The sequence below is a fragment of the Harpegnathos saltator genome, unplaced genomic scaffold (genome assembly GCF_003227715.2).
Source record: "Harpegnathos saltator strain DR-91 unplaced genomic scaffold, Hsal_v8.6 scaffold213, whole genome shotgun sequence".
In the NCBI taxonomy this organism is placed as follows: domain Eukaryota; kingdom Metazoa; phylum Arthropoda; class Insecta; order Hymenoptera; family Formicidae; genus Harpegnathos; species Harpegnathos saltator.
In genome coordinates this window covers 963,675-987,532 of record NW_020229999.1, presented here as the reverse complement: position 1 = coordinate 987,532, position 23,858 = coordinate 963,675, and the positions used below count along the sequence as shown (strand labels likewise).

The window sequence follows — 23,858 nt, the reverse complement described above, 5'->3', positions numbered from 1 at the left end:
TTCCCTCTCCCTCTCACCTACTCTCTTGCTCTCTCGTCCTCCTCCTCCTCCTCCTCCTCCTGTTTCTCCTCCTCGCAGTCGGCACTTGGTTCGTTTACCTCGTTGGTCAAATTACGCGACGGCAAACCCGCACGGCGGATCCGAAATGGGAAACCGTTTCCGGACCCGCGAGGCACTATCCGCGACGATGGAGAGAAAAGAGCGAGACGAGAGAGAGAGAGAGAGAGAGAGAGAGAAGCAGCCGACGAGAGAGTCGCTTTAAGATGGCGACCGCTTCAATTGCGCGAATTAACCCCTAACGAGAAATCTCGACCTCGCCGGAGCGGACTGGGAAAGGGAGACGCTTTCTTAAGACGAATCTAGTTGACGGGAAGTTGTGCGCATAATTCAGCAATCGAACATCATACACATGAACTGTGCATAATGATCTCGCAAAGATACGAATCGAGGGGTGAGGGAGGGGGGGGGAGGGAGGGAGAAAAGAAAAACGGGTTGTTTCGAAATTAAATTTCGAAAGTAAATTTCCCCGTCATTCGCGAGCATCGGATCGTTTATGAACTTTGGACCCGATCGCTCGTCACCGTCGCGTTGCAAATATCACCGTGAAGACGTGCGGAGACGTCTGCGAGCGAGAAAGCCCGGCAAGTCGCGGGGAAGAAACAAGGAGAAACAAGAAGGCGAAATACAGAAGAAGAGGAACGCGTCGAGACGGCCGTCTATTCGTCCCGATCTTTATCGGAGCGGCGAAAATCCGTCGCTTTAAATATTCGTCGGGACGCTAATGGACCGGGTATTATCCTTGCTCGCGCGTTCACTCTCGCGTCGCCCCTCCCCGTTCCCCTTCGCGCTTTCCCTCGTATTCTTTGATCCGTCGGCCGCGGTGAATCGTCGGTACGTCGGACGACTAATAAAACAGAATCGTCGTCCGGCGCGAGTTCACGCGCTAATTCCGAGGGATAGAGAGGAAATTGCGGGGATTATAAGAAATATCAACGATACACGCACCGTGTGTGTCGTCGTCTCTCTCGTTTCCATCGAGAGGGGAGTGAATAAATAAATAAATAAATAAATAAATAAATGTGCGTCTCAAGCGGCATCGCGCGTTCAACACACACAGCGCGGATCCCGAATAATTCCTTTCTCCACGGGCGATGTTAACGAGACTTTCTGTCACGCGAAGGTTGGCCGGCCGTGCTATACGTGCCACGGGGACAATTACCGCGAAACAAAAGCGCGCGCTCGTCCCTCTCGACAGTGGCCTTTGCAACGGCCACGAAAGATAATCGAGTTAATCGTCCTACCCGCCTCCTCCCGAAACCCTCCTGCCGCGTCGCGCCGCGCCGCGCCGCGCGTTCTGCAACATCGAAAAGTCCGACGAGAAACGTGTAACTTGCACCGTCTCGTTGCTGAAGAATCCTTGAAATTCGATTCCCGAAAAATCGAACACGGACACGAATGGCGGACTTTTCGGCGGGCCACTCATCGTAGTCGCGTTCAGCTGGAAAAGCGAAACGTTGTCTCGTCTACTTCAACTTTTATGCAGTCGGGATATAAGAGAGGTCCGCGCTTATTAACCGCCACGCAGATCCCCACTGATTATTTCAGCTCAAGCTCGACTCGGCAAAGCTGCGGCGAATCAATGCAACTCGCGATGCGCATGTTCGTTGATCCATGTTTCATTGCCTTCATATTATCGGCTGCGTATTTAATTTGTGTTAAACGTCAACGGTAACCAAGTTGGTTATATGATATTATAACCAGCTCACGCATTTTACGTTGATTACGTGAATCAGTGAAACGCGGTAATGTCGCAGCGTCGGTCACTGCGGTGACCATTATGACAGCCGACGTGTTAACAAATGTTGAATGTGCACTCGAAGAAACTAAATGTCCTCCGTGTCGACGTGTGCAAATTTGTGTCCTGGAAGATCGCCAGACGCGGTGGCGACGCCGGCGGCGGTTATTATTATTATCATCGTCATTGTTATTATTATTATTATTATTATTATTATTATTAACAACTTGGGAGGCGATACGCGCCGCGGAATTCGAGCGTGTGCGCACGCGAAGACAAATAATTCTAATCTTTCTCCATCTCTCTCCCTGCCTCCCTGTCCTCCCTCTATCGCGCGAACAAGCAAGAGCACTCGCGGAGATAAATATACAAGATGCGAGAATACGAAGCGACACGCAGTTTCGCGGACGATATTTAGGTATCTAGGAGAGAACGACTCGCGCGGCAGCGACTGCGAGAGAGAGGATTAAGTAACGCGATTAGGGATCTCGAGTGCGCCTCGCGGCGAATACACACACACACACACACACACACACACGCACACGCACACGATCGCGTGACTTAACTCGAGCCGCGTTTCCGCACTCGCGAGCGACGCATCCTCGCTCCTCTCGCGGAAAATTGATTCGCGCGCGAACGAAGAGGCGGTGAGTTACGTCGCGGAAGTTATATCGAACTTATCGATTCCTTCATGGCGGGACCAGAGAGAGCGAGAGCGAAAGCCAGAGGAACAGACGGAGAGAGGGATAGACGTCGAATATTCGAAAAATGTTCGTCTGCGGACACGTTCGACGGGAGAGGAGGAGAGCAAAAAGAGTGTGAGAGAGTATGTGTGTGTGTGTGTGTGTGTGAGAGAGAGAGAGACAGAGAGAGAGAGAGGGAGGGAGGGAGGGAGAGAGAGAGAGAGAGAGAGAGAGAGAGAACGAGAAAGAAGGGGCTGCTGTCGGGTGATCCAAAGGGTGGAAAAAGAGAGAGACGAGAGAGAGAGAGAGAGAGGGGGGGGAAGGGGGAGAGAGAGAGGAGTGTGTGTAGTGGTTGACGGTGGAGTGGGTCAACGGCCGGAAAGCACAAAACCGATGCTGGAAATAATGCACACACCCCGTCGCGCCGTTCCGTACCGTACCGCGCCGCGTCGCGCCGCGCGCGGAAAAATCGCAACATGGCTGTCGCGTCACATGCACTTTTCGCTCTTCTTTTTTGCACGCCGACGATTCCCCGGACGATTGATTGACGGATCATACCAGTCGGCGCACGTGTCCCATCGTTATCGTGTAATATTCTGGACCGCTCTGCTCGCGGCCCGGCGCCGCGCCGCGCCGCGCCGCTCCGCTCCACGCAGCTCGTGTTACGTACGTGCACACACACAGAGGCAGGCAGACAGCCAAATACACACACACACACACGCGCGCGCGGGAAATATTCCGCTGGGAAAGTCCGCCGAGACGATCGACGAGAAATTGACAGCTCGCCCGGCGGTGTTGATCGCTTAATCGATTTTCCGCCTGCTTAAAATGCGCGCGTAGGAGGAAAGACGCGAGATTATCCGACGGATGCGGCGCGTCTTTCTTAAAGTGTAAAACGCGATCCGCGACGACGTCGCGCCGGCGGAACGCGATTGGACGTTTTTGTCGAGTCGTTGAACTCGATAAGCGCGAGAAGGCACGCCGGCGTGGCTCGGCGAGAACTTTCGTCATTAGATATCTGCCGCCAAACTTGAACTTGTACGCGGAAATTGAAAGCGCGCGCGCGCGTTTTTTCCAATTTTTGCAAATAAAATTTTCCCGAACACTCTTCCAGCCGACGGCCCTCGGCGTATTTTCAAATTAAACGCGGGAATCAAAAAACGCGCCATTCAAATGCACTCGCCTGCATTTCCCGGCGAAAGGTACGACGACGCGAGCCGGGATACCCGCGCGACTAGTCACGTCAACGAGAGTCATGATCTCGCGTCGCCCCGCTCTCGCGCGGGTGTCGCCAAGCGGACAAAAACATTTATCCTCGCAGTAAATTTCGCCGGACGAAGCGAAGCGAAGCGGACGCGCAGCCGGTCGGTTCGCTGGCTTCCGACGGACTCATTGTGATTCCGCGGACGTTTGATATCGCATTATCTTCTCTTTGTACGCCAAGGCGACGTCTGCGTTCCAGCCCCGTGTCTGCCTTTGACAGTCATCTTGATCATCTTTTTTCTGGATTCTCTCTCTCTCGCTTACTCCCGCGCGTACGCCCGCGTCACCGGTAAGCGGCTGAGGCGTCTTTTCAGTGAGACTTTTCCGCGATTTAGCAACGCGAAAAGGTGGAAACCGGCCGGCAGCCGTCGGAGAAGGCACGGGAGCGGTAAGAAAGGCGAGGGAGATAGAGAAAGGAGCTGACGGTGGGGGGGGGGAGGGGGAGTGTGCAAGGGCGCAGGCAAGGGAGAGGGATCGATCTCGACGATCCAATAAAAAGTAATGGTTCGAAAAGCCCGGAGACTCCGGCGGGAAGTCACCCTGACACCTTTTAAGCCCGCGAACACGGCGAACGGGCTTGTTCTCTTCTCGCTTGTCCTTCTCGCTTTTCCAGAGCGCGCGCGCGCGCAGGGGCGAGCGAGCGAGCACGCCTGACCCTCTTATTGTTGGCTTAAACTCAATGCGACGGCACGCTCAGTCGCGCGAGACGCGAAAATTAAGCGGCGTTTGAGCGAAATTTCGCCGCGGCTGAAAAATTAACGACGAGAGGATCGCGATAACCCATCCCCCTGCCGCGTCATCCCCCCCGACCGGATGTCGTAGGCAGCCGGCGGGGGAGGGGAGGGGACGGGGACGCGAGGAAGATCGAAGGACGTTTCGGGAAAGCAAAATACACGGGTGCGCACAAATACACGAAATGCTGGTTTTTTCTTTTGTCGCCGGATGTAGGCTAATGAAGGCAAAAATATACGAGGAGCTTCATTTTTCTTCTTTTTCAAAGCCGAGAAATAAAGACTCAGGCAGCTTGCTGTCGAATCTGCGCGCGCGCCGTACGGAACAACGATCGCCGATGACGTAATCGTCGTTCGCCCGAATGTGCCAAATTTCGTTCCTTCTTTTTCGTCCTTTCTCGTTTCTCATTAATTGCCGATTGTCCAAAATGGAAAATCGCACGCGCGCGCGAAAAATCGACGACGCGATGACGAACGCGCCGGGACGGGTTCAGGCCGATCTCTCTCCTCGACATGAATACGAGCATCCGAGCGAGGCGATCCCAGGAGGCGTCTCGCGCATCCGCGGATTTGATTTTTTCCACGCGTCGAGCCCCGAAAGGGTTTTCTTCGCCCCTTCCCCCACTCATGCCCTCTCTCTCTCTCTCTCTCTCTCTCTCTCTCTCTCTCTCTCTCTCTCTCTCTCTCTCTCTCTCTCTCTCTCTCTCTCTCTCTCTCTGTCGGCCCCGCCGGCCCCCTTTATCCTCTTCACATTTCCCCGTCGAAGGCTAGGGTCGCGGAGGTCGCCCATTATCGTTGGAGAGATAATTAAAAAGCCAGGCGCAGGAGAGATATTAAAGTGTCGAAGAGAGAGAGAGAGAGAGAGAGAGAGAGAGAGAGAGAGAGAGAGAGAGAGAGAGAAAGGGGGAGGAGAGAGGAGAAAGAAAGAGAGAAAAGAGGGTAGGCCCTTATCAACGGGCCGTTATCGCCCGCACGGCCATGTTGAGGCCAACTCATTCTCTCTCTTTCTCTCTTTGCCTCTCATCTCGCGTCTCTTCTGGCCTCTTCACTCGCGCTCTCTTCTCTTTTCGCTGTCGGCGTTTTCGTACTCGCTGTCGTTTCGCGTCGCGCGACCGGTAGCTGCTGCAGTTGCGGCTGCTGCGGCATCTCGCGCTTGTAATTTCGTTGATATCCCATTTTGCTCTTTTTACTCGTCTCCCTCCTCCTTCTGGCTTCTTATGCCCCCTCGTTGCCATCCTCGTGAGTAACATCGTGGCCGATTCGACGCGACCGTGATATCGAGGAGAGGAGAGAAACGAACAATCGCTTTAGCACGACGACGGCGACAGACGCGCATTGCTCTCTCTCTCTCTCTCTCTCTCTCTCTCTCTCTGTTATCTCCTTCTCACCTAACGCGATTGGCTGAATTGCGATAAACAGACCGGAAGCGCGGTTCGCGCCCCCTCGCACGAGCAAGAATCATAAAGAGAGAACACGCCGGATGATGGTGTCTGCGCGCGCGCTGAAGAATAGCGCGCCGTATGCTGGCGATCGCGACGATCGATCGATGTAACATTCATTGACAGAACGAGCATGAATTATGCAACGTGCGTGCGCGCAATTCGCGCGGACCAGAGGCTCCGAAGACTCCTCCATTATCAAGATCCTTCCTGTATGCTAAAACAGGTCAAAGGGGCTCGCTAAACTGAAAAAGGTCGAGAAACGCTGATTAAGACGAAAGGGTGGACCCGGAGAGGGCAGGAAGGGCGGAGATAGACTATAGCCGACTAGAGAGTGAGAGAGAGATGGCGCGCGAGCGGCAAAAACGAACGCGAAAGAGGCCGAAAGCGGTGGAGAGCGTCACGACACCACTCGACATCTTATTTCCTACGTGTCCCCCGCTATGATACGATGGCCAACGTACAAAGGAAAAGCGAGCCCCGACCGTTCAGGCTTTTCCTTCGGAAAAGGGGGCGAGCGACTGCCCAGGAAGCTGGACCATCGGCCGCCCATCGCACCGTCATCGCCATCGCCATCAGCATCGGCCGATCGGCTGGCTGGCTGGCCGTTAGCGACGTGTGACGCGAGCGATCGCTCGTGATAAGAGCGCGAACGAGCACCCGACGCGGTTGATTCGCCCCGGCGGCTTCGATTAACGTCGCGAACTCTCCGGCCGATAATTGGCTCACTCGCTCGCCGATATCTGGAACGCGCCGCGCCGCGCCGCGCTGCGCTGCGCCTCGGCGAGGCTGACGTGCGTTCACGGGGAAACGTTCGATTGATTAATGACGTTGTTTCGAGGTCGTCGCGAGCTCGGGAGAGAGATCGGGAGGCAGGCAGGAACGATTGGAACGTTCCCCCTGGAAAAAGTCTTCTCGGGAAAGCAAGCTGTTCGCGAGCGAAGCGAGGCGCTTCTGTTCCTCGCCGCCCCCGAGATCGCTCTGTTATCGTTAGCGTGCGACGTGCGAGATAGCTGCGCCGGGAAGAATACAAATTAGATGACGAGAATTCGCGTGTATATCTCGAGATTCGCTCCTCCCTCTCTCTCTCTCTCTCTCTCTCTCTCTCTCTCTCTCTCTCGCGCGCGCGCGCGCGCGCGAGATCCCCCTTTCTCTCCTTCTCCATTTTCGCCCGACGAGAGTCGAGCGTCTCCTGTAACGCGCGACGCGCGCGAACTCGAGTTCACCGCGGTGATTAGCGCCGTCACCGTTCGTGGGACGCGCCGGATGCATTAATATTCTTGGAGGAATAGCGAAACGTTTCGCAAGGCGCGTGGGCCGCGTGTTCCACTTCATTCAGGTGATAGCGCGCGCGGCGGATTGTAAGCACTTCAGCGACGATGCCCATGCCGATTTCCGCGCGCGCGCTCAGCGGCGCGAAGACGCGCGATTATTAATCGCCCTTGATTTTTCACGCCTCTTTCCCGCGCTCCGGGTCAAAGGGCGGGAGTTTGCCCTCGTAATTACGGCCGAGCGACGCGCGCGCGAATACTCTCTCGCATGGTCCAGCGGCTGGTCGAATTCCAGCGACTGGCCGCGTCCGGCGGACCGCGAGGGGAACGCTCGTTTCGACCGTCCGTCGAAATAAATGGACCCTCGCGCGTGCGTTTTACGCTAAAAACAAAAATGTAGATTGCGCGCGCTCGCGAGTCGCGCAATATGCTCAACGAAATTAACCGGAATATCATTTTTCCACCGAGGCCGCGTAAAGCACGCTCGCGAGCTCTCTCTCTCTCTCTCTCTCTCTCTTTCTCGCGCGCGCTCACACATCGCCGGTGCATAAACACGCAAAATCGACGAAACGTCATCCCGCGAAAATTCGTGTAATTTGGACGTTAAGCCGCGCTCAGCGTGTGCTTTTCCGCCGCGTTAATCACTACGTAAACGAGATGTCAAATGCGCGGTTATCTCTTTTCTGCTCTCCCGTTACTTTTGCTCCATCGTGTCGCGATTATTATTCGATTATTATAATACTATACACCGCAATTACGTGTTTCCTGCGGATATTGCTTTACGCGTACGTATACGAGTCTTCTCTTTTCTTTCCTTTCGTCACAACACTGCATCGGCACGCAGTGTGTCGCGTAGCGCACGATTGGCCGCGCGTTATCGTGAGACAGCGAAGTGATCACCCTCCGTCAGCGATCGAGAAGCGAGGAAGCGCGCGCGAAACGAGGAGCGAAGAAAATACACGCTCGTAAGTGTCGTAAGCCCGGCGCGGTTCGTGCGATGTAATAAAGCGCTGTCAAGGCCCTCGGCGGCGGCGGCGGCGGCGGCGTCGATGGTGCCCTATCGCCGTAATGACATGTTGGCTGCGCCTTTCACACCGGCACGGCCGTTCATTTAGGAACCAATGGAAAGATTGGGCGCAATTGTCTCGTCCTGTATCGAGTCGCATACCGTGCTAGTGACCCCTTCGTTGGCGTTTAATTCACGTCTTCTCCGTCGAGCGATCGATCGTCCGAGCGAAACGAGCCAAGCGAGAGCGGGCCTTATTTCGTAACGGAAACGCGACTGTCGTTTTATCCCTGCCGCTGTAGACAGGACTGTGTCCTATTTTTCCGCACGTCGGCCATTCTAATTAAAATAGAGGCAAGAGAGAGAGAGAGAGAGAGAGAGAGAGAGAGAGAGGAGAGAGAGAAGAAGGGAGAAGGGGAAAAGCGGAAGGTAATCGTAATTCCCGCGAGAGTGTTCTTAACGAGAGTGCGTCGAGTTTTGTGACGGACGGTTTTCGGTTTCCATCGTTCCGCACGACTCTCTCTCTCTCTCTCTCTCTCTCTCTCTCTCTCTCTCTCTCTCTCTCTCTCTCTCCCCATCGGAAAATTAGAAAGTGTGTCAACGCGCGGGGATTTCGATGGCGGCGGGAAATCGCTTAAATCGAGGACGTCTCGAATTAACCGGCCGGCTCCGGCATTAAACTCCTGTTCCCAATTCATTACACCGAACGTCACACGCCCACACCTGGCTGCAAAAATGGAAATTATTCAATGGGTATTAAAATCGCCGTTCTCCATTACTACCGTTTAAACCGGAACGGCGGAGGGGAGCCGGGCATATCTATCTGTCATTATAAATGGCGTGCTAGCGATTCCATTAGCGAAATTGTGATATCGGCTTTCCGTGAGCGGCGGGAACAGCGCCAATTTTGAGCAGAAGCAAATTGATTCCGAGCGCCCGGTGTAAGGAGCGTTTAATCCGTGGAAAAGGGCCGAAACGATTTCCCGTATTATCATCGCGCGTTACGCTTAGCCGTAACGCGCGCCAGGGACGGCGAGTTGTGCAAGTCGGGGGAAGGGCGAGGGGGAACGGAGAGGTATTAAAATTTCTCAACGGTGATATACCTCGCGTCCGACTTTTTTCCCCCCATCGTCTTCCTTTTTATCTCTCTCTCTCTCTCTCTCTCATTCTTTCTTTTCTTTTCTTTTTAACGTCGGGATATTACGGCATATTTCATGGACGCAGTTATGATTTATAACTAACGCGCGCCGCTTTCGCTCACCATCTCGCGCTAATATCGCGATTTCAGCTAACTCGCGCCCGCATACAGAGTGCATGCGAATGCAACTTCCTCCCCCCAACCACCCGGCGTGCGTCCCGAGGGCATCGCGCGCGCGCGCGCTCTCCCGATCCACCTACCTATCTATCAATAGAGGTGTTTCCGGAAAATAAGATGACGCTGCGAAAATATCGATACACACAGCGCGCTACGGCGGCGGCGGCGGCGGCGGCGGATAGAGAAGAGAACAGCGAGATCGACATTTTCGCCTCCGAGCTATCGGCTGTGATTTTCCGCGACGCGAACCTCCCTGGCTTTTCTCGCTACTCTCCCGATGTGGAAACGATAGATATCGGGTGAAGCGTCGCAAATTAGACAGCGGTATAGTCGCGCGAAAATTACCATACAAATGGCGCCGACGACTACCCATCGAGACTCGTGACACGCGTATCCATAACGCGTCCTGCGATATTGCCATCGCGAGAGAAGGAAAGAAGCAGAGAGAGTGAGAGAGAGAGAGAGAGAGAGAGAGGGAGAGAGACAGAGAGGGAGAGAGGGAGAGAGGTTCGGTCCACTTTATCGTCGCGATCTTTGCTCTTCCGGACGACGTTACTTTTCCCGACTTTACACTGTCGGAGAGAAAGAGAGGGAGAGGGAGAGAGAGGTGATGAGGAATGGAGATGCGGATATATGCGGCGTTTGCGAGTCGTCTTCACGTTCGAACGTTTGAGCGTTCCTCGAATACATATTGCCTGCTGGCGGTAGCAGCGCAATTAACATCACTCGGAGCTCAAGCCCTCCGGGTCGACGGGTAGCGAAGGGGGCGAAGACGACGGGGGAGGATCGGGAGAGAGAGTAATAGTTTTCCCAGTCAGCCGTTCCCGACCCCCTGCCGTTCACAACCCCGCGCGCGACCCCTTTCCCGCTGTTCCTAGCCGTGTCCCGTTTTTCGACGGTCGTCCTTCTCCCCGCTATATACGTCTATATACGTCCGTCTCAGTCTAGCCTCTCGCGCGCGCGCGTACATCTTCTTGGCGTGAGTCTCGGTCTACATATTTCGGAAAGGGGGGGGGGGACGGAGGAGCAGGCAGGCGAGAGAAAGATAGAAAGGACGAAAGGGTTGAAATGAACAATTTCCTGCCGCGGGAGTCTCACTCTTGGCAATAAGAGATAACGTCGTCGCGAGGTTCGGCTTATTATTTCCTCCTGTTCTCGGCGTTGCATTCGTCCCGCGGCCGAATGCAACGCCGAGCCGCGAAATCTCGGCTGGGGGACGCCTCGCGAGTCACGCCGATTCCCGGAAGAATGAAATCCCGAAAGTGGATGATCCGTCGGTTCTCTCGAGCGATCCTTTGAAGTCGATCTTGATCCGTTCTGGCATGCGCAACCGAAAAGCGTAATCCGAATAATATTTTCCCTCGGCGTCTTCCCGGCGTGTCGTATCTCCTCGTCGTCGTGCTTACTTACCCTCCTCCTACCTCAGATTTTCTTGTCCTCCTCGCTCGCACTCTCTTTCTCTCTGTCTTCCATTTTCCTTCTCCCTCTTTCTTATTTCTCTTCCTTTCTCTCTCGTAGCTCTCACATCATTTGCCTACTTTCCCACCGTCCCTTTCGGCATTCATAAACCTCCCTTATACTGTCGTCGCGCAGTTGTCTCGCCGACTCCCGCTTCTTTCTTTCTTCTTTTTTCTCTCTCGCTCTCTTCCTCCCGGTATTCTCCTCCTCTGTCCGCTCCGACTCGTATCTTCTCATTTGCTCTCTCCCGAGTCTTGTCTCCCTTTCTCCCTTTTTTCTCCGTTCTTTCGCTTTGCATCCCTCGGATCGTAACTTCTCTTTCGTTCTCTCTCTCTCTCTCTCTCTCTCTCTCTCTCTCTCTCTCTCTCTCTCTCTCTCTCTCAGCCTCGGTTCACCCCACGTGTCGTAGCTTTTCATTCACCCCTCTTTCTCTCTTCTCCACTCGGCTCTTTCGCTTCAGCCTCCGGTTCGCCGCGATCTGCTGTTTCCTCTCCATGGTCGTCATGGTAACTGCTTCTATCTCTGCCCTACGTTTCCGTCTTCGTCCGTCCCGCGGCCACTCCATCTTCATGTCCATCCTTTCCGAAAACATTGACTTTGCTGTGGTGGTTGTCGCATGATCGGCGATCCAACGACGGCGGTCCTGCGCGACGCGGCGGAAGCGCTTCCGCGCGATTGCTACGGTCAAGGAAGGACTTGACGGCAAGGGGCGAGGCGAAAAGATACGTTCATCGGTCACTACTGGCCGACGGATTTGCATTTGCGCTCGCGGCGGTCTGTTCGAGAAAGATAAAGAGAGAAATAAAGAAGACGAAGCGGAGGATGATAGCGAGGAGACAAGATCCTGAAAATCGCGTCTTCTGCTTCACGAGAGAGAGAGAGAGAGAGAGAGAGAGAGAGAGAGAAATTTCTCCCTCGCAAATCTCAGCGAGAAAAGCGGGATTATTATTCTTATTTCTTATTTCGATTATAAGGAGATACCATTCATATCCGAGAATTTATACGAAGAAATTAATTCACAGGGGTCGTGGCGATCTGTAATTTAACGTGTTTCGTTTTTGCCTCCCTCTTTATGGACGGGACAGACAACGCGGCGGCGGCGGGCGGAGACTTTCTACTTTAAACTTTTCTCAGGATAGTAACGCGGGGAGTAACGCCGGTGATAATCACCAGCCATTGCCTCGGCAAGAGAGAGAGACAATGCCGAGTAATTTTGTATGCGCCGTCGCGACGGAGAACGAGAGAGACACGCCGCGCGACAACGGAGTGCGCGCGGATGAGGGGGGCCGCGGGTGGCGGGGTGACTCTCGATAGAACTTTGATCCTTATCGTGCAACTTTGATGTAGACAATCGCGCTTTGAAATGCCTCGTTAGCCATCCCGTATATCGATGTCGCTCGCGACGTCGAGATACTCGACGCAGCGCGGCGCGACGCGGCGCGGCGCGGCGCGGCGCGGCATGACGCGGTTTGCCGGGATCTTTCGCGCATAATACCGAGTCCCGAGTAAACTACATGGAAGAACAGCGGCAGCAGCCCGCAGCGGGCGCTATCTCGAAGCTGAATTTCGCCGCGACGAGTACTCGTCAAGTTCTCACTTTACACGCCGCTTGTTTCACCCACAATCGCCCGCGTCCGCGTATTGTCACGCGCCTTACAATTATGCCCGCGAAGACGCGCGATCGCCCGTGCGGTAACTCGCGCTCTCGGGAACGACTACGTGCCGCTTGATATCGAAAAAACGACCGGCTCGTGTCCCCGTTGGAAAAGCAAGTCGAGCCGACTCGAGCGAAAGTCGCCCCGAATTCCTCTCGCCGGGGAAACTGTAATCCTCGACGGATCTGCTCGCGAAACGGAGACGCGATTTTTCGCCGCGATCCGCCGGCCGACCGCCACCTCTCTCTCTTTCTCTTTCTCTCTTGCTCTCGGCTCCTCATTATGATTCCGCCGCGCGCAGCGACGTTCTCACTTTGTCACTGTCTAATAAAGCTTTTTGCTTTCTTGGCAGATCCACGGCGAGGCTGTGGTCTTGAGTAAACTTGACCCGCACCGTCGGTTAATGGATTCGGGAACACTCCCGGGGTCCGTTCGAGTATGCAAAACGACGACGTTGCCCAAGGAGAGAAGGGTCGCGGGAGGGGGGGGGGAGAGGAAGCGGCCGGGAAAAGGGATGGGAGGAAACAGAAGCAATTCGACGAGATAGCGAGACCGCACGGTCTCGACTTTAAACGATCGGATATACTTCGGTTAATAAGATTATTCGACGAGCTTTTTTACTCGCCGACCACGTCCGCAAAAAAGTCTCGACGCGGTTCGCGACGCAACTTGGGGCGTACTCGCGTTCTGCGCGAACGAGAGGAAGATCCGCACGCTTGTAAATTCGAGGGTGCGTCGCGTCCATCTCGCGACGCAGAAATATCTCCCGCAAAAATACCACGCAACGCGCTCTCGAGCATCGTATATTTCAAGATTCGAGGGTTCGGGGAGGGGGGAGGGTTATAAAGATATTCAATACAGATAATTTGAGACATTCTGTAAGCTGCTTCCATTTCGGGGCTTGTAATAACGGATAAGCGAACGTTTGGAAAGAGCACATCGGACGGATCACGCTCACAAATATCACGAGGAAATGCGATTAAAGAAATTAACGCGCACAAATGGAAAGGTCGATAGAGCTTCCCATAGTTCGATCTTTTCGATGTCACAGTGCCGAAATAATAAATTCTCAGTTTTGAACGTCACGCGCGCCGAAGGAAGTCGCCGGCTGAGCGCGAGCGAATTATCGATAAGCGGTAATTATTATCGCGTCCGTTGCAGGGGGATTTATGTCTTTCGAAAGAGAGAAAGAAAGTGCGAGAGAGGCAGGCGGGCGGCGGGCGGCGGAGCGAGAGAGCAGCGCCGAATATATATCCGGGGCGTGCGATAGCGGAGCGGAAGCACACGAATCACGCATTAATTGGCGAATTAAAGGAAACTTCTCGCCATAACGAAGTTACCCGCCGCGGCTGCGCTCGCCGGCTGTTTATCAATTTTAATTAAGCCGTTCTTACGTAAGTGATTTCGCGTTCTGCCGCATACGCCGCCGCCGCCGGTACGTAGCTCTGCGAGTGCGGCAGGGACAAAAGAGAGAGAGCGAGAGTGAGAGCGAGAGCGAGAGCGAGAGAGAGAGCGAGAGAGAGAGAGAGAGAGAGAGAGAGAGGAAAGCCAGGTATTATGTATTATTCTTAACTACCGCGCACCCTGCGCTGAAACGTTAACTGCAGTTCGCCAGTTAATTCTTTCCGCAGTGAGGCGAAGCGCTTCTTTCGGCCGCGCGCACACCGCCGCGCCACCATTGCACCACCATTACTGTTACCATATACCGCCGCTATAGTGCTACTTACTTGCCAATTGCAATTCGCGGTATCGTTAATTGCGCGCTCTCGACGAGGGTACCGCTATATCGCGGCTGTAATGAACGGCATGAATAAAAATGATGTAACGGCTTGACATCGTTTTCAGTCAAAGGCGCCTCCTCCTCGCCCGCGATGACAATAATCGATCTCGCGCCCCCTGCCTCCCCCCTCTCTCTCTCTCTCCCTCTCTCCTTCTCTATATTTCTCTCTCTATCGCCCTCTTATCCGTCTGCGACAACCGGGCTTTATGAGAACGAAGGAGTCTCTCGGAGTGACAGCTGTGCGCGAAGAGTTTGATTGCGAAACGAGGATTATGCTAATAATAATTACGCAAGAGCCGACAGTGAGAGAGAGAGAGAGAGAGAGAGAGAGAGAGAGAGAGAGAGAGAGAGAGAGAGAGATGCGCGATTTCGCGACTCGCTCGCAATGCCGCGTGTACTCTGCGGATGTTGCAGCATCCTCGGGATTTCTTTAATCTCAGCCGCATCTTCCTTCTTTCAGGCATTTTCAATAACCGTTTTGCCCGTCTACGGAGGCGACTGCGGGGAATGGATATCACAGAAACTTCTCGCGCAATCCCAGCGAGTACGGCGGCTACGCGGGCGTCGTATCGAGGGAACAACTCGCCGCGGGTAATGTAAATTGATATACAAGCCGTTATTTTTGCAAAATATACGTGGCGCCGCGCGCAGGCTCGCGTTTCGCACAAAGAAGTTCGCAGCCATGCTTAAGAAGCCGCGAGAGCGCGAGCGCGTCGCGCTGAATATGAAAACGAGCGCGGAGACGACGACGAGCTCTCACGGCGACGAATCGGCAAAAATTTCCCAGAGTCACGAGCGACTCACCCGGTGTATTCATATGCACTCATGCAAATCGGCCGCTTTTGGGTCAGCGGGGTTTGTGTAATGTTCACACGATGCTGTCCCGCGCCTAATTTACATACATCGGCCCGGGCCACGCTCGATGATCCTCCTCGGTGATGGAGACAGCGCGCGAGCTAATATCCGGCCGGTAAGTCGGCGCATTAATTGCATTAATTCTCGAAAGTAGCCGGCCGAGCCGGCCGGCCCGGCCCGGTTACGATTCGAGCGTCGCTGACATAGCCGACAATATCGAGCATGCCAGAGAAAACACGCGCATACGCATGGCGGGGTCAGCGACGAACAAAGATATAGGGTCAAGCCAACGTAGGAGTGGAACGTCTGGTCGCGGAGCATTTACATTTGTAATCGCATCGTCCGGCTCGTATCGCCTAATCCGCTCGCACGACTCGCACCGCCGCCGCCGCCGCCGCCGCCGCCGTCGCCGCCGCCGATCGAACGAGGCAGGCAGCGGGCCAGCCGCCAGGGCTATTTTTATTAATCCCGAGGAAGCGAGGATGAGAGAGACAGCCTGTGCGCCGCGGTCCCGAGTTTTGCAGGCTCCGTTCTACCGCCTCTCCTTCGATCGCGAACGTCGGAGGGCTGACCCGGCGTCTCCCCGCGACGATACGGTTTTCGTATTTTGTCTTCGGATCTCAATTCTTTTTTTTCTTTTAATTTCTCGGCGTATATCTCACACGGGGAAGGCTGGACATTCGCTCGAAACGATGACGAAAGTATTACTCGAAATCACAAGAGATGAAAAAATATTTAAACTTAAAGAGAGAGTTCCTAAGTCGAGTAAGCACGGCCAAAGTGAATTTTGATTCCTCCGACGGCGTAGCGCAATCAAATCCCTCAATTCCGAGTGACTCTGCTTTTCGTCTGCTATTTCACTCGAGGTAATTTCGAGATAATTTCCAGAGTATTTAAAGAAAGACATTGTCCTCCGAACTTGCTGTTGTACATGTAATTCTCCCGCTCCTCTCTCTCTCTCTCTTTCCCTTTCTCAGCGAAATATTTCCAAAGATATTCGTTTTATTCCGTTCCAGTTCCAACTTGAGCAAAATACATAATTCTATATAATTCTCGGTAGACGAAAGAGAAGCCTCGAGCGCATCGCCGTCACTTGTTTGTCTACGAGAGAATTCTCTCGCGCTCGCCGGGGTTAAGGATACGAAAAACTCGGATGTTACGTTATTGTGCGGTGCCTCCGCTTTTTATATTTCCTTAAAAGTATAAGTATGTACGAGTAAATAAGCAGGATGGATCCTCGCGATAAAACAAGAAAGAGCAGGAGAAGAAGCAAGAGGAAGAGCAGAGGGAGAGAGAAAGAGAGAGAGAGAGAGAGAGAGAGAGACAACGCGTGGCAATTAAAATTGCAGCGCGTAATACAACATCGGAATTTTATCATCAGCCAGGCGGAGCATATAAATATTTATTTGTGGTAATTAAATTTTGCCGCGCGGTGTTGCGCGAAACAGTGAAACGTCACCGCCATTGTGCGTCTCGCGCGCGTAACACACATCCCCGGCTGAGGTAATTGAACGGTGTCGATTAACTGGCAGCTATTATTCATATTTAATCTTGAGTTATCGTCGCTCGGTCGCCGCGTTGTCGCTTTTTTTTCCTTCCCATCGCGTCCCTCCTCCCCTTCTCTAACTCTTTCCGTCGCTCGCGAAATATTTTTGCGAGAAAAAGAGCATGCCTTGCACGTCGTAGTGGGAAATCAATAGCTCTCTTGCGAAGCCGACGGCCCTGGATGAACGATATAATCGAGATTTATAGTCCGACAGTTTTAACGTTTTATAATTCGTCGCTAACCGTCGACCGTCGCTCGCTCGCGTGCGCGCGCGCACACAAAACACACGCTCACAAAGAGACAAGGAATTCGTTTCGCTCGCGCGCGACAAACGTTTTCCATTTTGAAACTTTTAAAACGACCACACGCGAAGTTGAAGTATGCGTGCGGAAAATATTCCGCGGGAACTAAAGCGTCAAACCGACGAGATTTCGTCGGGAGAATAAACGCGGCGGCGACGCGGCGGCGGTAGCAAAATTACTGCCGCTTTATCAAATATCTAAAGGCACGCGCTTTGTTTCGAATAAGAAAATATCGCTTGAGCGCGTGAGAGAGGCGAAAAATCCCAGGACGTTCGGGCGAACGAATGTTTATAAAAAGAAAAGGCAATAACAACGAAATAAAAGGGAAAAAAAGCACGACAAATTATATCGTGCACGTCGGTGTGCGCGAATTAAGCTCCCAATTGCGCAATTCGGCGCAAACGCACGAGCGCGAATTTTTTACACATGTGCGCGCGCGCTCAATTTTTCATTCGCCCGTCCCGGCGAGTCCTCGCAACGCCGACTCTCGGCCGCGCAAAGTTCATAATTGCGACTTATATCCCCTCTCTGCTTTGGGATTTTTTTCATTCGCCGCGATTATTAAAAGATACATCTAGCTCGAGGATTAAGTGGATAAATATATTAGAAGCGCGCGTGCGCACGGCGAGGCGACCACCTCGCGCGTTTCTCATGCACTTATAAAACACTTCCGGCCGGATTATAATTTCAAATAAGACGGAGAAAGAAGAGACGCGGAGATGGGCCCCCCTCCTGTCCCTCACTTCGTTTTGAAAGAAGTAAAAGAGCAGCAAGAAAAGGAGGAAGACGAAGACGAAGAAATCGCTAGTCCGCGCGACGAAATCTTTTACTCGCGCGTCCGCAGGAAAAGGAACGCGCGACCGACATAATATCGCATTCGAATACAATAGACGGCTTATTAGCATTTCGTACCCTCGCCGGACCCCTATCACCTTTGACTCCTTCGACCAAAACGGCTTCCACGTGAACGCGAGAAGTTTCACGGCGCGTCGTACGTTCCTGTCTCTCTCTCTCTCTCTCTCTTTCTCTCTCTCTCTCTCTCTCTCTCTCTCCCTCTCCCTCTCTGTCTTTCACTCTCGCTCGAGTCTCTCGCAGCAGCCTTCGCACCTGGTTTGAATCGTTTCTCCTTCTTTTCTTCTCGTTCGGCCAACAGCCAAGTTGACGAGCGAAAAACATCTCGAAGAAGTCGAACTCGCCGGAAAAGTTTGCGCGTCGCGTCGGTGTGTCGGCTGTACGTCGCGACACATACAAATTGATATTTCGAAAGCGTCGCAACGATCAATCCCTCGATAGAGATTCTTTTTGAGAAAAGTGGAACGGTGAATCGTCGTCGGTAATATTCGCAATTATACAACCGAGCACAACCCGATGGCCGTATAATAAAATTTTAATCAAAATCTCTGTTGAAGCGCGACATCCACGGGAGAAATTAAATATCTAAAGCGTCCCCGAAGGCCAAAGTAATTGTGTTCGAGTTCTCGCGAGCTCGACGTTTCCTCTCGAAGCCCTGACGCCCGTCGGATTTCAATCGGAACACAAATTCACCGTATAACCGGGAAGTCGCAAAAACGGATATCGCAGGTAAGCCTCGCTCCAGATGCGCCGTAGACGCGGTTTAACGCGAAAAAGAGATATCCCGCTCCACGAGATAACTAGAAAAAAGAGGAACACCGACGAGCCGTCTCCGATCTCCTTTTCTCCCGCTCGAGAGAAAAAAACGCGCAGAAAAAGACTAGCTTAAAACATTCGCGCGCGAATGTGCGTGCAAGAAGGAAAAATACACGCGTTACGTCTTCTTCCTCTCTTTCTTCTTCTTTTCCTCCACCACGTTTGAGGAAGAACTAGTGAGAGAACGCGTCGTGAAAGTTTGCTTCTCCCTCGCTCTCCCGACCGGCGAGAGGAGAAACTCGCTGTCGGCTTTGCGCCTGCTTGAGACACCCTTCTTCTCCTTTCTGCTTCACCGGCTACGACAACGGAAGAGGAGAGCGACCGGAAAGAGCGTCCTGGAGGAACCGGTCCAGGTGGTGGAGCATACGCGCGCTTTCGTAAATCGACGACCAGGTGAACACACCTGGTCGTCTACCCGTGTCTCCCTCCCCTCGCCCCTGCCCCGCTTGCGCATCCTCTGCTCTCGACGGCGCGCCGCCCGCCGGCTGAGATTTTTAATGAATTGAATCGAGGATCTCCGCGGCGAGTTCTCGCCATTGTCGCGAGCGCGCTAGCGACGTCATTAGCCGTTTTCGGCGCAATAGCCGCGCCCGTGCGGCGTGCAGCCTTTTTTGGTCTTTGTCGCTTCTTCGTCGGTCGCTGTAATCTGCGATTCGCGAGCGAGTCGCGCTCTCGAGCGCCGTGCGACTCGACAGAATTATATCGGCCGCCCATCGGCGTCATTTAATGAAACGCCAATTAGGACGATCGCGACACCGCGAATATATGCCGCACAAACGGCAAAGCTGAAAATCGTCATGAAATCGCTAAGGTCGATAATTACTTGTTTAATAAAGATCGCGGAATAATTAAAAGTAGCGTTTACACGCCGCGCAAAAATACCGCCAATGAGTGCGCATCGAAATACCCTACGAGGACGCGTATTAATTCCTCCTTCTAGAAGCCCTCGTTTTCTGCATGTATCCGTTTGATATTATTTATTACGATGTACTAAAACTCTCGACGATGAGTATTTTCTCCCCTCCCCTCCTCTCCCTCTCTCTCTCTCTCTCTCGCTCTCGCGACGACAGTTAGAGCAACGATCGAAATAACCGCGCGATATCCCATGCAAATCGGCCGACGAGTTTCCCGACAACTTACCCGCAAGATTCGCCGACTGTCGTTCCCAATTTGTCCTCCCTCGCCCCTCTTTGTTCCCCTCCGCGGAACCAATAGGACGACAAAGGACCATCGAGAGCTCTAGGACTCTTCCGGATAAATCGATTCCTCCCACCATCCATCGAGCGGCCCGTTTCCTCCACCTACCCACGTAAATCGTCGTCCTCATCGTTTTCGTCGTCGTCGTCGTCGTCGTCATCATCGCTGTCGCCATCGTCGTCGTCGTCGTCGTCGACGGCTCGTCTTTTCTCCCGCTCTCGCCGCCGCCGGGACAAATTAACGCTCCGGTATTCTCCTTTCACTTAGCCTACCCCTCGCCCCGTGACGGGCACGAAACAACGTGCACCGCGCCGAAATCACTCGCTCTTCCCCGACACCGAGAGAGCTCCGGTAATTAGCATAATTCGCGATAAAGAAAAAAAGGCAGGAAGAAAAAAACAAGAGGGAGAGAGAGAGAGAGAGAAAGAGAGAGAGAAACGCTCCGGTGTGCGGAGAAGCGACGTCGAGAGGCGGGGCGAATCGCGAGAGATTCGCGAGAGCGAGGCGGAAGCGAAGCGAAATGCGGATGCGAGCAGCGGAAGCCGCCGCGAAGTACTCTCCAAGGCTCATCCGTTGATTCCGACAGTCGAGTACGTTCGAGGATACCTTTCGCGGCTCTTTTATCTTTGAGAGAGAGAGAGAGAGAGAGAGAGGCGGACGGACAGAGACAGCGCGAGCGTGCGCGTTGTTCATTAATATCCCGCGGCATGAGCAGCTACGTGCGTACACGCGCGCGCACGTATGCGTATGCGTATGCGCGTATGCAGCCGTGCGTAACAAGCAGTGCGTCTACAAAGTACAACGACATCGGCATACAAGCCGATAAGGATAACGCGGCTCGGAACAAGCGCGGCGGAACAACGAGGCGAAGGAAGGAGAATGATTCGGTAATTCGCGCTTGTCGGCCGAAAACGCGAAAGCGCGGTCTTGTAGAGACGGAAACGGGCCGATACTCTCGACGATTCCGCGGTATTCACGCGTTACGCAAGGCTTATCTAACGGCCACTTTTAGCCGGCGCGATAAGTGACGCCTCGTTCATCTCGATAAGTACGTACGTGAGCTAGATCGCGATAAGAGCGCGCGGCCGCCGCTGCCGTCGCCGTCGCCGTCGCTGTTGCCGCGATGGCGACTAGCATCGAGCGGGATCCGGAGGACGCTCGATAATCATTTACTTGGGCGAGCGTATCGCCGATAAAAGCGACGATACGCTCGCGATACATGCGCAAAACGTGTGTCGCGACGCCGGCGACGAGTTCCTTTGACGAATTTACCTGCGAGTCAATTTTAATTAATCAACGCGCTCGAAGCGCGCCGAATTAGCGGATTATCGCGCGCGCGCGCTCGCTGACTCGCTCTGTTCACGCGGATTAACCGGTCTCGATCGAGCGGCAAGGATATCTCGGGCTTTGGACGAGTTTTTGCCTCGTCTTTCCCGGACTTTTACCGTCCGTCCCTCCCCACGTCCCCGTCTCTTCCTTATTTCCCGTTTCGCCGGAGTCCTCGTCCTCGCTCTCGCTCTCTCGTCCTTCTCGGCCCTGGAGAGACTCATTAAGGAATTTCGCGTCGACCTGGGAAATCGCTATTATTCTCCGCAGTTCTTGCGGCAATCAGTACTCGCGGCGACGTCACCGAGCGAGCGCAGGTATCGCGGGAGCAAATTTGCTCGCGTTATTTGCCGCACAATTCGGTTAGCCATTGGGGACGCAGGATCCTTGCGCGCGGATGATTCAGTGTCGCGGCGAGATCGGGGATTCGGTATCGGGTCTGTCTGCCTGACGACGGCCAACTTCCGGCGACTTTCGTCGCCGCCGGCGGCCGCGCGGCGCAGTCACGCGATAACGCGCCACGATCTGTCCGGGCTGTCTTAAAATAATTTCTCTTTCGAGTAACCGTGAAATCTCTCGCACGCACTCCGCTGTTGAATCAGCCGCGCGGCGGCGCGGCCCTTCGCGTAGCCGCGCTCGTATCTGTGCGGACGGTGATTCACCCTATCGGTATCTGGTTCGCGTGACAAACGAGAGACTCGAGAGGCTTTCGGCGATCTAATTCTTCGCACGTCGGGACTCGAATTATATATATACCGAACATATATCGTTGCCCGCGCGACAGCTCGCGCTCCGTTCGCGACATTAATTTATTGTTAATTAATATATCAATCACGGCGATACGGATCGTGCGCGCCTTTGCGCTTTCGAAGCCCGTTCGATTGTTCGTGTGAAGGTTTGAAATGTTCAGTCGGAGTAATATCGACGGAGAGATATCTTGCGATATTATTGACAGTATTCGACGCACACGAGAGTGAAAAAGAGGAGACTGAAGCACGGAACAACTCCGCGCGGAGGTATGTGTAATATACGTATTCCATAGATATCGAGTCGAGATAACGTTCTCGCATATAACGCCGCGTTTCCATTAACGCGACGAAGAGATCGTTAAACGAGAAAGTAGACAAAGTCCCCTAAGTGCAGCTGCAGGAATTCTTACAAAGAGCATAGACAGTGGCTCGTCGTGTGCAAGCATAAAGGCGAGCGCAAGAATTCCACCTCGAAACGCCGATGAAAGAAGGGCCACGATTTTACATGTCCCCGATTTTATCTCGTAAATTCTCAACGCCATCGGATAAGCCATTGTCGCTCGCTCATTAGTCTTTAATATTCGAGGCAAACTTCGAGGGAGACGGCACCGGCGTGAAGTACCGCGCGTTGGCACTTCGCTTTTCAACATTGCGAGATTTAACGCAAATCCCGTTTGCATTCGCAATTGCTTTGGAATTCTAGAGTTTTAGCAGTTCTAGAAATGACTGCCAGAAACTGGCAGTAGCAATAATCCCGTCGCAAACTAGTTAAAAAGTGACATTTTGAAAAACGTAGAGTACCGACTTTCCGATTTTTCGATCTTAAAAAAAAAATCATTTTAACCTTACGCAGAAAAATTTCTACTGTCGAGGAAAGCGACTGCTCAGTTTGCTTTCCTTGTCTTGAATAATAGTTATCTTTGACAACGGATTTCCTCTTGATAACAGTCTTAAGATATGTGTACTTATCGCAAAGTTTAGAAAATTATCATGTACTCATTATCATATTACCAAAAGAAGGATTTATTCTTTCTTCAAGAGTATCAGAAAACTTCAACTCTCCATGTGTCCAAGACAGTCCCGCCTTTAGTTGAATATTCCTGAATGAAATACTAAACCTGCTAAAAAAATCTAGAATGAATTTTGAGTAAAGCTGCAGCTTATGATGAAATTATAGATGGATTTGCGGATACATAAGCTCATGAAGAATACTTGGAAAAAGTATATTTATATTTGAATGCAGTATGTATTTTCTTAAAACTTTATAGCCTGCGATATAAATTTCGCCGAGGGAAGACCGCGAGAGTTTCGATCTTCAACTCCGATTTTCAAGTCCGATTCTGCGAGTCCGCGACGATTTTCCTCTGAAAAGCAGCTTTCCTTTCGCAGCGGCGGCGCCGAGAAGAGAGAAAAGCGCACACTTGAGCTTAACGCGCGCCGCGTGCGGATCTGCCTCTTTAACCTTGACCCTCGTAACAATCGTAAATCCCCCATCGGGGGTGAATCATCCCCGCTGTCCGTGCAGCTCGCCGCGAGCGCGCTTTGTGTGTGACCCCTGATTTGTATTATAAGTACCACGCGCGCGATCTTTCATTACGATGATTACATTCATGGCTGCAATCGCGCGGCGGCGCCGGCCGATAACCCGCGATTTATTCGCTCGTACACTTCTGTGAGCCCCGTAACACGTTAAATAAATAGTCGGTCGTCCGATCATTGATTTCGAAATTACTCACGCTCGCGTAAATCCGCGGATCGATACACGAGCAACAAATCATATCCGCACGGCAGATTCGACTCGCGAGCGGATTGAGAGAGG

The 23,858-nt window shown here is 53.1% G+C and overlaps 1 long non-coding RNA gene across 1 annotated transcript in view; it reads left to right on the top strand.

Annotated features, from left to right (window-relative positions):
- LOC112588415 (uncharacterized) overlaps nucleotides 1-23,858 on the top strand; it is a 29,891-nt gene that overhangs the window by 3,736 nt on the left and 2,297 nt on the right. The window contains exon 2 of the long non-coding RNA XR_003112839.1: nucleotides 14,857-14,987. This is a non-coding gene — a long non-coding RNA (uncharacterized LOC112588415). The remainder of the gene's footprint in view (nucleotides 1-14,856; nucleotides 14,988-23,858) is intronic.